This window comes from Pongo abelii, chromosome 9 (genome assembly GCF_028885655.2).
Source record: "Pongo abelii isolate AG06213 chromosome 9, NHGRI_mPonAbe1-v2.0_pri, whole genome shotgun sequence".
Lineage (NCBI taxonomy): Eukaryota > Metazoa > Chordata > Mammalia > Primates > Hominidae > Pongo > Pongo abelii.
This window is the reverse complement of record NC_071994.2, coordinates 4,026,919-4,042,412: the sequence shown is the minus strand read 5'-3', so window position 1 is coordinate 4,042,412 and position 15,494 is coordinate 4,026,919. Positions and strand designations below refer to the sequence as shown.

General features: G+C 54.1%; 1 protein-coding gene across 3 annotated transcripts in view; it reads right to left on the bottom strand.

Annotated features, from left to right (window-relative positions):
• SHANK2 (SH3 and multiple ankyrin repeat domains 2) overlaps positions 1-15,494 on the bottom strand; it is a 694,542-nt gene that overhangs the window by 362,628 nt on the left and 316,420 nt on the right. The gene's annotated exons all lie outside the window — the stretch shown is intronic.

Here is a 15,494-nt window from a genome sequence, read left to right as displayed (position 1 = left end):
CCATTTCCTCAGCATTTCCAACCCAACAAAAGAAGAGAAAAGAGGAAAGCTGCCCCTTAGAAACCCTACATGGAGAAAGTCAGATTTATAAAGCAAACACAGAGAAGTGGATGCAGGCTGGTGCCCTGTAGCAGGTGGACAGTGAGTTATTTCTACACCAGCAGAAGGAGCTTCCTGAAGCTACGTGGAGCATCCAGGGGCAAGGTTCTGTTGCCCGATGCCTCTGCTGGGCTGTAATTTAGTGTGCTCTGTGTGTGTGTGTGTGTGTGTGTGTGTGTGTTTTTCTGGTTGCTAAGAGAACTGCTTCAGAAATTTAAAACACACACACACACACACACACACACACCCCAAAACCAGAGAAAGACAAGACAAGACGAAAAAGCAACCAGAGCACTAAAGTTTAATTCCATATGGTTGACACACTTTGTGTCAATAAAAATGGCGGTGTGAGAACGAGAAGGCTGGGGGCCCCCCAGGAGCCTTTCCCTGAAGGCGTACCAGGGACGGGACTGCGGCATGCCTCAGTGAGGGCCTCTGGCTTTAGGGAAAGCAGAGACTGCCACAGAATCACTGAGTGTACGCCCTGTATCAGCTGAGCACCTGAACAGCATCTCTTGGCCGGGCGCGGTGGCTCACGCCTGTAATCCCAGAACTTCGAAAGGTGGAGGCAGTTGAATTGCTTGAGCCCAGGAATTTGAGACCAGCCTGGGCAACACAGTGAGACCCCATTTCCATGAAAAATAATTTAAAAACATTAGCCGGGTGTGGTCATGTGCCTGTGGTCCCAGCTACTCAGGAGGCTGAGGCAGGAGGATTGCTTGAGCCTAGGAGTTCAAGGCTCCAATGAGCTATGATTGCGCCACTGCACACCAGCCTGGGGATAGAGCAAGACCGTCTCCAAAAACAAACAAAAAACCCCACAAAAACCCAGAAATAACAATAAACCTCATCTCTTATTTAACTCACACAACTCATGAGCCATGTCAAAACTCTGCCGGGGTGACATTCTCACCCTACCATGCATCGCCAACTCATAAAACCGAGTCAAAGCCATTTCTAAGACTTGCATTAAGAAACGGTTCTGAGGTCAGAGCCACCAGTGTGTCCCACAGGGTTCATGCACCTCCTCGGACACTCTGAGCAAGGCTGAACGGCTTCCAGAAGAACCTTCCTCGGATGCACAAAGCGTTCCCCCACTTCAGGAGGCCTGACGATGTGTCCTCCGGGTGGACCAGCCAGGGAGGCCAGAAGCTTTCCAGATGGTGAGTGTCTAGTTCATTGCTATGTGCTGGCCTGGCTGCCTGCCCTGGCTGGCAAGCGCTGGGAGGCTGAGACGGGGATGCCACCGTGTCCGTATTGGTGTGTAGAGGGAGCTCCTCCAAGGCTGAGGGACCCGGCTGGTCGTGTGCTCAGCCACGTGAGCCCAGAGAACTCACCAAAGCTCAGGGAACTCTCAGGGAGACTCAGTGACGCTCAACACCCCCTCCATCTGTCACTGATCGATTCCCTCCCAAAAGCACAGAGCCTCATCCCAAGCCAAGTTTCCGAGCCAATCACTGATCTGGCGCTGCTGCCTCTGCGGCCTGCAGTGGTGCGGGGAGAGCCTGCACGTTTCTGGGCTGGTGAGGCCAGGATGGCCCTTGGCCTGAGGCCAGTGGTGTCCTGTCATCTTTGGCTGCCTTGCTGGCCATGGAAGACCTTGGGTGGAGGGTATAGGGAAGAAGCCACCTCCCTGGGATCATGTGACAATCCTGCATCTGTTCTGACTGGTGGACCAGGCAGGGGACAAGATGGAGCCTTTTTCCCCTCGCGGGGGCCTCCAATGTCAAATATGTCAAAGGACCAAGAAGAGGCCCTGCCCCCTCTTCCCCGTCTAAACCAGAGAAGAACCCAGAACCTCTGGATGGGAGCCACGCAGCAGTACTCACAGCTGGCCCAGATAGGACCCTCAGCGGCCGCCATCAGGTCCATGTGCAGCAGCTCCTCCTGGAGGTGCATTTGCCCACAAGCAGGAGCCCAGGCAGGGGTTCCGTGAACCCTGGACTGCCCAGGGAGAAGGGAAGGAGCCTTCCCAAGACAAGGCCCCGTCACCAGGAACACGGCTGGCTTCCATCCCTGGGGTCCCTCTGCTCCGTCCACCCCCACCCCTGCACCCCATGACCCATCCGGTTTGGGGGCGTGTGCAGAAGTCAGCCAGCCAGATCCGAAGACCCAGGCCTGCTTCTCAGGCTGTGCAGGGGTGAGGGGCCAGGCACGATGAGGCTTTGGACACCAGATGATTTGAGGAACCCAGGGAACACCGCCAGGCTAAAGGATCCCTTTTCCAGACACCTTCAATTCTTTCAATAAGCAGACAACTTTTCCCACCCACACTCGGAGGAGGCTGAGTAAACCATTCACAAAGATCAGGAGCGGTGGTGGCTCCATCAGTCTCATGCACAGACCTACTGAGTGCCCAGCCCTGGGCCAGGCTCTGCCACACAGGGTCCTCTGGTCAACCCCACAGAAATCCTGCCGAGGGAGCTGGGCCATTCTTGACACCACCGTCCTGGCCATGTGGTAGACTCTCCGTGGATACTTCCAGCGACAGGGGTCTCACTACTTTTGCGCAGGGGTTCTCGCTGTCAGACGTGGGCAGCAGCCTATATAAGCCTCCTTCCCCCACACCCACCACTTGCCCCCTTCCCTGGTGGGTGCAGACCACTTCCTCATTTGCCGGGAAGTCTGGCGCTGAAGGCACAGACTGTGCCCCAACAAATGCAAACCTTTGTGCAGCCTCCAGGGCGGTTTTCATCTGGTGTCCCCGTCCCTGCCTTTCTGGGGGGATATTTATCTTCCAGCCCCGGGATGTGGCCATGGGAACAGCAGCATTCCTCCTGCCTCTCGTTTTATGAGCACGTCTGTGGCCTGAAGCCTGCCCTGCCTGCCTGGCTGGGAGGGAAGTTCTGTGTGGACAAATGTTCGGTGTGAGTGTTCGGGGTCTGGGCCCTCCCAGAAATCCACACTTGGGGTTATTGCAGGAGACGAGCTCACCCCTGAGCCCCAGGTAGATGGTTCGCGTTCTCCTGCCATCTGCACACAGGCCCAGCCCTTCACCTTCCAAGCCATGGAGACCCAGAAACCTGCCACCTACCAGGTGACCTTGGAGAGCTGGGGCAACAGAGGCAGAGGCGGGTGCACAGCCTCCCGAAGAACTCCGGGAATTCGCTAGCGCCCTTCCCGTCTCTAAAACAAGGATTCTGAGGACGACCTAGCACTAGTGGTTGAGATGAAAATTAAGACAAAGATAAAAGATGAAACTTAAAAACCCATTTTCCCTGGAGACTTCCAGAGATCTTCTCTGAGAAAAGCCTCAGGCTTTGGGAATGTCCCCGTGGAGCTGCCATCCTGGGTCCCTGAGACCAGCAGCAAGGCTGTCAGATGAGACGGATGAGGTTCAGAGAGGCTGAGCGCTAAGCTGCCCAGGGCCCGGGAAGGGTCAGACATCCCTACTGCACCCACATAGGTTTCCACGCATTGGAGCCCAAATGCCCACAGCATGGGTGAACCCTCCCTTCCTTCTGCCTTTAGACCCACTGTTCCTATAGGGGTCCTGCGTGGAGGGCCTACAACGACCCTGGAGGCTTGTGCTGGCCACATTCCTACTGAATGCAGATGAGGTTTTATTTCAAATGGATTTCATTCTGGAAGAGGGAGAGATTGGAGGGGAAGAACGTCCGGGTGTGAGCTGGGCTGGGGGCAGGCAGGTAGCAGAGAGGGTGGCAATGTGAGTGGTTGGTGATGAAGCTATCCACCTGCCTGCCTGCCCGCACGCCCACCCGTCCCAAAACTCAGGCGAGCACCTTTTGAGTCTGTTTGTTGCCTGCCCGCACGCCCACCCATCTCAAAACGCAGGCGAGCACCTTTTGAGTCTGTTTGTTGTCCATGGACAGATGAAAAACCAGGAGGAAAGAGGAGAGGGAGGCTCTGAAGTCAGAGTTTCCAGAAAGGAAAAGGGTCACCCCCAAATGAACCCCAAACTCTCAGCCACCCAACGTGGCCCTTCAGACACCAACTCAGCTCCACTCAGCCCAGCTCCAGTGCCTGGCCCTTGGTGCTTTGTGAGCCAGTGACATCCAAAGCCCCGTGCCCCCTTCCCTCCCTCCCTGCAGCCCCTGCCCATGAGCACCCCACAGACTCACCCCATACACTGCACCACCCCCTCAAACCCTGAGACTCACTAAGCCCTTTATTTGCCATGTCTTTTGACAACTGCCTGACAACGGGCTGAAAATAATTTCACTTCTTGCATAAAAAACATCTCTTCACACATCAGAACATTTCAAGGTGCTCTGAAGTCCTGGCGGGGAGGCCGTACCAGGTGTTATAAACATAACTGGGAACACTCAGAGGTGCTCACGGGTCTCAGCAACGTCCCCGTTCAGTGGCAATCAGACACCCGCCTCTGCACTGTGGCTTCAGTGCCCATGAGGTTTGGAAAGAGCCGGACGTGGGAGTCAAGACGCGGGTTTGGGTGCTGACTCTGTCTCACGCCCCCTGCAGCCATGGGCTGGTTGGACACCCCCCGACCCTCAGTTTCCCCATCTGTAAAGTGGGAATAGCACAACTTACTCTGCAGGGTGGAGCCACCCGAGTTCGTGTTTGAAGCACAAAGGAGAGGGGCTTGGTGCACACAACACCGTGGGGACACTTTTGGGGGCAAGTCTCAGCTCTGTGACCCCGGAAAAGTCCCGTGAGCTCTCTGTGCCTCTGTTTCCTAGTCTGTTTAATGGGGATACTAATGATGCCACTTCACAGGAGAGGCATAAGGATAAAGTAAGTTGATATTTTTAACAGTAGTACCTGGAGGCAGTGTCAGTGATCCCTGAATGAATACATTTAATTTTTTAAAAATCCGTAAGCGGATAGCAAGGCAAACCTCCTGCTTTGCCCTATCTCTATAATAAACAAGTCCTGGTCTATTGCTCCTAATGCATTCACATTATCCTTCTGGATGCTGCCTCCTCCAGGAAGTCTCCCTGACTGATCCAGGCAGCAGACAGACCACTCCTCAGGGCTCCCGTGGCAGCAGTCAGCCCTCGGGGCATGTTGTGGAGCCAGAAGCCTCTAGGCTCCTCAAAGGCAGGTTCCGTGTCCAGCCCTCCTCCCTGCCCTGCACACTGGCAGTGATCCCTAGTACTCTGGAGATGAAAGAATGAATGAATGAATGAATGAATGGAGTGAATTAACAGAGGGGGGGAGTCCTAGCTTTTTTTCTGAGTGTTCCAAAGCACTTTACGAGGTTCACCAGGCTGTTCTCTAGTTGTGCTGCTCTCCTGAGGCCAGGAGCCACCTTCCTTCTCCAACTCCCACCCTACTCCCACCCCCTTTTCTGCCCAGGGCCTTGCATGTACCCAGTGGAGGCTCAGGGAGGCTTGTGCTAAGCCACAGCCATGCTACCAGCTGCCCCAGACCCTGAGAAGGCCTGTACTGCCCCGCCTTGCCCCACGAGCAGGTGCAGCCAGGATAGCATCCTTAGCGTCCTCACTGCATCTGCAGAGCAGCCTGGCCAGCCTCCTCAGCGTCCTCACTGCATTTGGAGTTCCCTGCACCCCATGTCCTGCCTGGAAGCAGTGAGGGCTCATCCCTCAGCTTCCCCAGCTGCTGGGGTTTCGAGTTCGAGCCCATCAGACACGTGGGCCAGGAAGGCACTGATGCAGGAGGAGCAACTCACCGAAGCCGGCGGGTATGGCACCCGGCTCCAGCACGATGTCAAGCTCCTGCCAGCGCCTCTGACTGTCCACGGCACCAGGTGTTCCATAGAGCCCACCTGTGGCTGGACGCCCCGACTGGCCGCAGTTCCCAGGCCTGGCTCTCTAGCCCTCTTGGAGCACAGTGACCGCCTGACATTTGTCAGAGTCTTCCCTCTCCTGTATCAACAAGCCAGGGTGGACTCTATTGCTGGTGACCCAGACCCTGACCGGTAGATCCCGTGAGGCTGGGTTTCGGGCCAGAGAGCTGGGCATGCGACATCTCTCAGGGAGGCCTCTGGTCCAGGGACCCTGAGAGTATCTCTGCAACATCTGCAGCTGGACTTTCTGGGTTCAAATCCCACAAGGTAACTATTCACAAGTCACAAAATGTCCCTGGACTCTGGATCCCCAAAAACAAAGCAAGCACAGTGATGGTGGCCACTTCAAGGAGCTGCTTGGGGGGTTAAGTGCTTACTGGGTGCAGTACTTATGCACAGTGAGCACTCAACAGAGGTTAGCTGCTGCCACCATGACCATGACTGAAGTTTGTTTATTATTGCTGACTGTTCATTATTGTGATTATTACAACAGCTTGTTGACGAGGGAGGTCCTGACAGGCATTCTCAGTCTCTCTGGGCAGCTCAGGTGGCTGCAGGCAGTGGAAGGCCATCGGGCCACTAGAGACAGGGTCCTGACCCAGGCCAGGACAGGGTCGTCTCCCCAAGACACTGCTCCTGGGTAACTCAGACCCAGGCCCTCCTGCCAGGAAGGAGCTCCAAGTTGATGAAGGCAAAAGGGCCAGCTTTGAGCGTTACCTTCAACTTAAACCCTGGGCAAAACCCTGAGCATGATCACAACCAAACCAGAAGGGAAGAAAATAAAATGTTGGGATGTAGGAAGCAATGCCAAGAAAATTCCCAGGGTTCTGGGGCAGGGGATGCCCTGATATCCCGGAGATTTATTAAGGCCCCACCCCATATTTCAGGGGGAGATGCAGGGGAGCACCTGAGCCTATTTCCACCTTAACACAAAATACACAGGAGGTGGCTCTAACTCTGATCCCACCCCATATTTCAGGGGGAGACACAGGGGAGCACCTGAGCCTATTTCCACCTTAACACAAAATATACAGGAGGTGGCTCGAACTCTGGTCCCACCCCATATTTCAGGGGGCGACGCAGGGGAGCACCTGAGCCTATTTCCATCTTAACACAAAATACACAGGAGGTGGCCCTAACTCTAGTCAGACTGGAGGCCCATGGAGAGCTGAAAAAAGAAAAGAAACTCTAGACATTCTCAGTGGCCCACCAGCCCCAAGCTCCACTTTATCTTGCAGAAACAAAGACTGAATGCTGAGAAAGTATGTATGCAAGAGCCTCAGCCAGCAGGGGCCAAGCCAGGAGCCGGGGTGGCAGGTGCAGGGCAGGTACAAGCTAGAGCGGGATTCTTCCTGCCCATCCCCCACCAGATCCAAAATAGCATCTCTTGCTTCTTTCCCTCGTAGCTTTAGATAACTGCAATTTAAATATTAGTAGGCAACATTTCTCCATCTCACAATAATTGTTAAATGAATCATGCTTTTATAAATAACACAAGATATAAAAAGGCATCTCAGCAATAATGCGGGGTTATCTTTGCACAAAGAGGTAGGAGTCTGTGGCGTTTGTAATGTTCCCGTCGCTGGAGTCATTGAGGGAAGCTTTGCTCCTGCAGGATCGAGGGAGGCCCATGGAAAATCGGGGTGAGGGCACTGAGGAGCGGGCATCGGAATCTCCCACAGGGTCTCTCTCCCTGGTTGGAGAGCTGAAAGGGGCTGGGGGTGTAACTCCAAGAGATACCACTCACCAGTTTTCTGACCCTGAATTGAGCTTTAGGGCCAAGAACATGGCTATTTTGGGGGGCAGTGGGGAGGAGCTCTGGAGGGTGAAGGTGGGTCTGACCACAAAGAGAGGTGAGGGGTTCCTAAGGCATATTCTAGAAGAATCACAGCCTCTAGACGTTGCCTCCTCTGCCCTCCCTCCACGCAGCTCCAGCCTTGGTCACAGGCTCCCTGCAGAGCTGCAGCCCCAGTGCACAGGATGCTACTGTGTGCGGACATGCCTGATGGGGGAGGAGGGATGGAGCCAAGGGGCATGCAATGGCTTACAGGCAGCATGAGCCACCCCTGTGGTGGCCGTTCTGAGAGCTGAGTGACTGTGGATACATGAGCCTCCCACAAGGGAAAATGAGGCTTATGTGCTGAGACGTGCTCCGCCAGTTCTCGAGGACACGGGCAGCTCAGTCAGGAGGCTCATGTGCTGAGACGTGCTCCGCCAATTCTCGAGGACACGGGACGCTCAGTCAAGAGGCTCATGTGCTGAGACGTGCTCTGCCAGTTCTCGAGGACACGGGACACTCAGTCAGGAGGCTCATGTGCTGAGACGTGTTCCGCCAGTTCTCGAGGACACGGGACGCTCAGTCAGGAGGCTCATGTGCTGAGACGTGCTCCGCCAGTTCTCAAGGACACGGGACGCTCAGTCAGGAGGCTCATGTGCTGAGACGTGTTCTGCCAGTTCTCAAGGACATGGGATGCTCAGTCAGGAGGCTCATGTGCTGAGATGTGCTCCACCAGTTCTCAGGGACATGGTCCGCTCAGTCAGGAATCACAACCAGGGGCCGAGGTGCAGGCCAAGTGGGCTGGGGGCTTATGGAGGACGCCGGGGCCAGGGTGATCTTGCACCACGAGAAGAGATGTCCAGTCCCTGGGAGGAACCAGAGCTGAGCTAGGGGACCCCTCTTGGGGTGAGCCACCCTCTTTCCACAGGACCTGATGGGGTCCTTTGTTCCAGTTTCTTATAAAAAGAATGAAATCTGAGCTTGGTGGTGGAAGATGTGAGTCCTGGGTCAGTCTCTGACTCAAGGCAGGGTTCTGGGACTCAGTTTTCTCATCTGTAGAATAGGGTGACCAGACTCACTCTGCTGAGGTCTCATGAGGTCTCTGAGAATCCTACAGGCTAGACAAACCCAGGGAGGAGAAGCCTGGAGATCTAGGGGCAGAGTGGGCTCCCTCTTGGACCTCAATGGAGGCTGAGGGAGTGGGCACCCCAAGCCCACTGCACCCCGAGCAGGGCAGCAGCTCTCCCTGTCTCAAGCCACACTGGGGTGGGCTGCCCACCACCTCCCCTGCCCTACAGGAGGGCCCACTAAGGTGCAGGAGGGACTCCCGAAATGTGAGTAGGAGTGTTGCTGTTTCCAACCACAGACACCCTTTCACAACATGGCCTGCTTGCCCATGGGCGGCCAGGGGAAGGTCCAGCTCTCAGTCCTTAAGGGAACGTGCCTGCTGCCTCCACTTTCTGAGCGGCTGCACACTCAGAAGCAGCATGGCCCCTTAGCCTTGATTCTCAGGCTGGCTCCACACAGCTGCCACTGGGCACAGAAGGAAAGCTTGGGCAAGACTGGGGGTGAGGACAGTGCCCGCTTCCACCCTTGCTGCTTGAGACCTCAGACACGTGGCTGTGCCTGTCTGAGCCTCAGCCTGCAAGTTGGAGAAAGGGGAATAACAGCAGCCGCCTCAAAGGCCAGCAGTTGTGCAAGTCAACGTTTACAAAGTGCCAGGCATGGAGGGAAAGGACTTCCTGTGGGTGGCCCCAGGTGCCACCCAAGGTCTGGACCTCTACATCGTTCCTGTTGCTCCCCCATGGGTAGACGCTGTCTGGAGGGCCCTGCCTGCCTCCATCACAGCCTCTGCTCACTGTTCATAGGCTCCTCACTGCCTGGGCATTTGGTGCCAGACTGCAGATGCCAGGACCACACAGAAAGAACCACTGCAGCTGCCCAACGCCTGGGTGTCTCAGGACACATTGAAGGGCTAGGCCCACCCAGCAGCTCCCCTCACAGAGTGACTTACTTAAAGCAGCACCTGAGACCATCTGAGGCTGACTACAGTCACCAAGTCCTGTGGCCTGAAGTTTTACATCCCCCCAAATTCATGTGTTGAAACCCTAACCTCCCATGTCATGGTATTTGGAGATGGGGACATTGGGAAGTAATTAGGGTTGGATGAGGTCAAGGAGGTGGGACCCCCATGATGGGATTGGTGTCCTTGTAAGATGAGACTTAAAAGTTGGCTGCTGTCTGTCTCTCCACCACGGGAGGGCTCAGCAAGAAGGCTGCTGTCTGCAAGCCAGGAAGGGAGCCCTCATCAGACACCCAATTAAGATCCAATCAAGGCTGGCACCTTGATCTTGGACTTCCCTCAGAACTTCGAGAAAAATGTTTCTGTCGCTTAAGCCACCAGTCTACGGTATTTTTGTTAAAGCAGCTGCAGCTAATGAAGACACCAGGCAGACTGAGCATGCCACTGCCCCCTTACAGGCCACTGCCCCTTACAGGCTTCCAGGGGACTTATGCCATTGCCTCTGCTGCTCCTGCTCCTCCACATGCCCCCTCACTCACACGGGCCCTGCCAGCTCCCTCCCAGTGCTCTGGACACATCTCTGCCCCTGCTGTGCCTGCCCTCCATCTGGCATTCCTCTGCCTGCTCTTCCCATGTCTGGCTGCTTCCAACTCCAGGCCTTGTGCACTCATGCTCAAGGTCAATGCATGAGAAGGCTTTCCTTCACCATCCTGTCCAAGAGGGGTACTCTCTTATTCTCTACGCTAGCCTCTTGTGACTTTTTCCTTCATTGTATTTATTGAACATTGAAATCATGTTAGTTTTAAGTTTGCTTATATGGTCTTTCTCCCCCAAGTAAAATGTCTGTAAACTGCGGACAAGGGCAGACTCTGTCTTAATCACCACTACATCACCAGCACAGAGCCCAGCCCCTCTCAAAGATGTGTGTTGACGCCAGGCACGGTGGCTTATGCCTGTAATCCCTGCACTTTGAGAGGCTGAGGCAGGCAGATCACTTGAGGTCAAGAGTTCGAGACCAGCCTGGCCAACATAGCGAAATACTGTTTCTACTAAAAACACAAAAAATGAGCCAGGCATGGTGGTGTGCCTAGAATCCCAGCTACTCAGGAGGCTGAGACAGGAGAATCGCTTGAACCCAGGAGGTGGAGGTTCCAGTGAGCCAAGATAGTGCCATTGCACTCCAGCCTGGGCAACAGAGCAAAACATTGTCTCAACAAAATAAAAATAAAAAATAAAGACGCATGCTGAGTAACTTCATCCAATAAATGAATAAATAAAAGGAAGGCATGTTCCTACCTCCCACCCTGGACTTGTATGGTGTTTGCCTCACCGTGTGAAATGTCTTCCCACCATGAACACTGCCTCCCCACAACTGGGGCCTTCTGGAAGGCCTGGGGCAGGGGAGGGGCCTTCATACACTTATCTATGCTCAGGACACAACAGAAGACCCCACACAAAGTGGGAGCTTATCAATACATGTTCTGGTCATCTTAGGTCCTTGTGTGCCTGCTTCAACACTTGGGTTGTTTGATGCTGCTTCTAACAATTGTGGCTTCCTTTGGTTGCACATTGCATTTTCCTTCTCTTCCTAGCTAGTAATTTCTGATTCTATGCTGGTCATTGTGTTTGTTATGTCAGAGAGACTCTAGGTTCTGTTATCTTCCTCTGAGGTGTGTTTAGTTTTTCAAGTAGGTAGTAAAACTATCAGTGCAATGCCTTGCCCTGTGGAGGTGCTATCTGAGGCTTTGTTGGGGGAGTCTCTGTCGATTTGGTCCTGGGATGGAGTCCTGACTCCTAGGGCCCCTCTGGGGCTCCAGCAGAAAGCTCAAGATGTTTATCAAGCTCCTCTAACATGCTGGGACTCAATTCTATACTCTGTCTCTCCTGTGGAAGAAACTACTGAAGTCTCCCCAAGGCACTTGGGCTTTTAGCTACTGTTTTCCACTGAGTCCCTGGACTCTCACCCTGCAAAGGCCAGTTCAACAATCCAAAAGGAATTTACGTGTAGACTTCAGGGCCCTCCTCTTTCCAGGATTTCTCTTGACTTCCAATCTCTCAGGCAACTCTGACCCCAACCTCCAACCCCTGAATCCACAACACAGTAAGACTCCAGTTTATGTCAGGGGAAACCTAATTAATGTGGGCCTCACAAGGAGGGGGCCTCCTCTTCTGTCAAGGGTCCCAGCATCTCTAGTTCTGTCTGCTTTTGGCCACTTGCCCAAGCCTACAAGCAGCTGGTGTTGGTGTTTATATAGAATTTGTCCAGCGTTTGCCACTATGATTAGCAGGAGGATTAGTCTGACATGAGCTGCTCCATCACTATGGGAATGCAGAAGTCACGGGCTCATCAATACATTTATAATTATATTTAATACAACACACTTGCAGATATTCAGTAAAGTGGGAGAGAAGTCATCCAATAGGCTCCTTCAAACTACTTTTTCATCCTAAATAAAACTAAGGACAATGATATAACATGTGGGCTCCAGAACTCAGATCATGTGCTTGGAGGTGTCTTGGTTGCTTTATTTGGTAACTCAGCTTAGAAAGCCCTCAGGGAAAGGGCGGGTCTGGGCCAGTGGCCCTCCCCACCCCACTCCACAGCCTGTGGTATCCAGCAGCCAGCACACTCTCCCCAGGTCTAAAGGCAACACACACCCCCCTGGTAGAGAGGGCGGGTACGTTAAAGCAGGGAGGGGACCAGGATGTGTTGGGACCACTGACTACATAAGCCAAAAAGTCCTGAGCAGACAGGAGGTACAGCCTTCCTGGGCCATTGGGCTCCCGGACCTGGACCTCCTTACACCCTATCGGGAAAGGACTACAGCCTTGGTGGGGGTTTATTTCAATACAAGAATCCAACTTTTGTAAGGTTTGAGTACCTCCAGGAGGCTGGAAGTGAAGGCAGGTTGAAGGGGAGATCCCTTTTTAGATCAAGGTGTCCCCGGTAAAGCTGCCAGGCCACCCTGGAAAAGGAAGCACTCACCAGGCGGCTGAGTGAGGCCGGTTCTCCACCTCAGTTCTTCACCTAGTTAGCGGATCCAAATGCACATTTATATTTTGGGAACTAATTAAGGCTCAGTGACTGATTTAACCTTCAAATAAATTCCTCCCAGGGCCGAGCTGGCAGAATAGTGAATACCAGGCACCACATCTGCATCAAGAAAACCCCAAAGTCTAGGAAGAACCAAAACCCAAAGGGAAGGGACATGGAGAGGAGGGAATGTCAAGCATGAGGTGGGCTCGGCCAGCCAGCGGCTGTGCAGCCCTGGGGCTGAAGGCAGAGGGCCTGGGGCCCGCCGGCTGGCTCCGTAGATGGTGACGGCGTACAGTCTGGGAAGAACAGTGTGAGGGGCTTTGAGGACTCAGGCATTATCACGGTCACAGCTTCCCAGGGCACTGAGGGCCTCACTGTGATCGCCATCTCAATGTCAAAGCCAACCAGAGGTGTCCCGATCCCTGGACAGGGAGGTAGTTGGGTGGGTGCCTCAGGGGGCAGATGAGAGCTCACCTGGCACACCACAGAGCATGAGGCAGAGATGCCCAAGGGCAGTTCCGCAGACCCACCTGCATGTTCTGGGTGCTACCTCTGCCTGGCTGGGAGTCCCAGCTCCCTGGAGCCTCAATTTCCCCACATGTCAAGAGGAGACTAGAATGCACCCCAAAAGTCCTTCAGGCTGCAAGATCCCCTCTCTCAGCTCTGAGGAGCATCCTTGTCTGGGAGGAGCCCTCAGAGGAGCAGAGTGTCCATGGGGCTGACTCCTGGGATTCTAGGGGCATTAACTGATACAAAAGGGGGAGACCTGGGAGGGGAGGCCTCTTCCTCTGAACTGTCCACAAATAAAAGGGCACACAGCGGCAGCCACATACTGTAGCTCAGTGGCCAAGGAGAGCTCTTGGGACCTCAGCTATCAGGGCAGGGCTGTTCCAGGCAGCGGGAGCCTGGGGAGGGCTGGGGGGCCATATGGGGAGGCTGGAGCCTGCAGACTCAGGATCTCCCTCCTGGGTGCCGAGGACAGGGACAAGGAACTGCGGTGGGGGTTCTCATGCTGCAGCCACCCCAGCACCGGGCATTTCTAAGAGATGCTGATCAGGCCACCCCCAGCCATCAAGACTTGACTGTGTTTCACTGGAGCTTGATAAGACTTCATCTGAGAAACACTCTGGCTGGCTCTGATCTCTTTCAGAGGTGTATAAAACATATAGGAATAGGCCGGGTGTGGTGGCTTATGCCTGCCATTCCAGCATTTTGGGAGGTTGAGGCAGGTGGATTGCTTGAGGTCCAGAGTTCAAGACCAGCCTGGCCAACATGGTGAAACCCCATCTCTACCAAAAATACAATTAGCCAGGCATGGTGGCGGGCGCCTGTAATCCCAGCTATTCAGGAGGCTAGGGCAGGAGAATCACTTGAACCTGGGAGGCAGAGGTTACAGTGAGCTGAGATGGCACCACTGTACTCCAGCCTGGGTGGCAGAGCACGACTCCATCTTAAAAAAAACAAATAACAACAACAACAAAAAACAAAAATAAAAGAGCAATTATCACCGCAGTGAAAGGTGGGCAATGGCAGCAGGTGATGCCTGTGACACGCCAGGCATGGAGGGCAACAGCTGCACGGCTTCCATCTCTCCTTCCTCCACCGCCACCCACGGCACAACCGTTTTCCCCATTACACAGTGGAGGAGTCCAAGGTTCAGAGCAGGTCAGCAACTGGATGGAGGTCACACAGCCAGGCCACGATGTGCTCGGGCTGAGCCTGTGGGGTCTGCCTTTGGCCCCATCACTGACCCAGCTGCTGATGGTGAAACCCAAGCCCTGTGGTACCACATTCCAGGAGGGTCTCCACCTTGGTTCTTCAGGAATTCTGGCTTGACCTGGGTGCCTGCGACAGCTGTTGGAAGGTCTGGGGCCCCTTTCCCTCTGCTTCTCCCTTAGGCACCAGAGCCAGCTCCTGCAGAATCCGGGTGAGCCTCCAGCCCGCAAAGCCAGGACGACATGACTGCTCCTCCTGCCTGGTTTCTTGCTTCTCCTTGGGACCCAAGCATGCAGTGCCCCTTCTGATCTACAGACCTTCTCATGCCTCAACCCCAACCCTGACTGTGCGTGTCTGCTCGTCAGCTTCCAAATCTTCTCCAAGTCTTGGCTACTGTCACCGACCTGGGCAGACATCCCCGGAGCCCACCCCCTCCCAAACCATCCTTTACATGCGGTCCTTGTGCTGTCACCACCCTTATTCCTGGGACCTAACTAACTGCCCTTATTCCTGGGATCTAACTGCCCTTATTCCTGGGACCTAACTGCCCTTATTCCTGGGATCTAACTGCCCTTATTCCTGGGACCTAACTGCCCTTATTCCTGGGACCTAACTGCCCTTCTCCCTTAACCCTGGACTCCTGCAGGACAAGAGACCTTGTCTCTCTCTACTCCGCATGCCCTGCAGCCTGGATGGGCGTCACAGCTATTTGGCCCATGCTTGCTCAAATCACGAACAGAACAAACGCAATATTGGCGATATCTGACAACTCCAAGCATTTACTTCCAAGTATATGAAATCTCATTATGTTATTAAAATATTTAAACATTTTACTAATTTCTTTTTGGTAAAATTTGAGGATGGTTTTGCCTTCCCTTGACTTGGGGCCAAAACCCATGCTGGAAAGAGACAGACATTGCAGGGAATAAAGCATATTCCCTGCTGGGTGGCTCCAGAACTTTCTGCAGCACCATGATGACCCTGAGGTGGTCAAGCTATGAGTCATGGAGGCCCATGGCCCATCCTGCTTCAATCAGCACTGGGGTTTCGCTGTGCCACCTTGGCCAGGCTGCATAACCTCTCTGAGCCACTGTCTCTCCATGTGCAAATG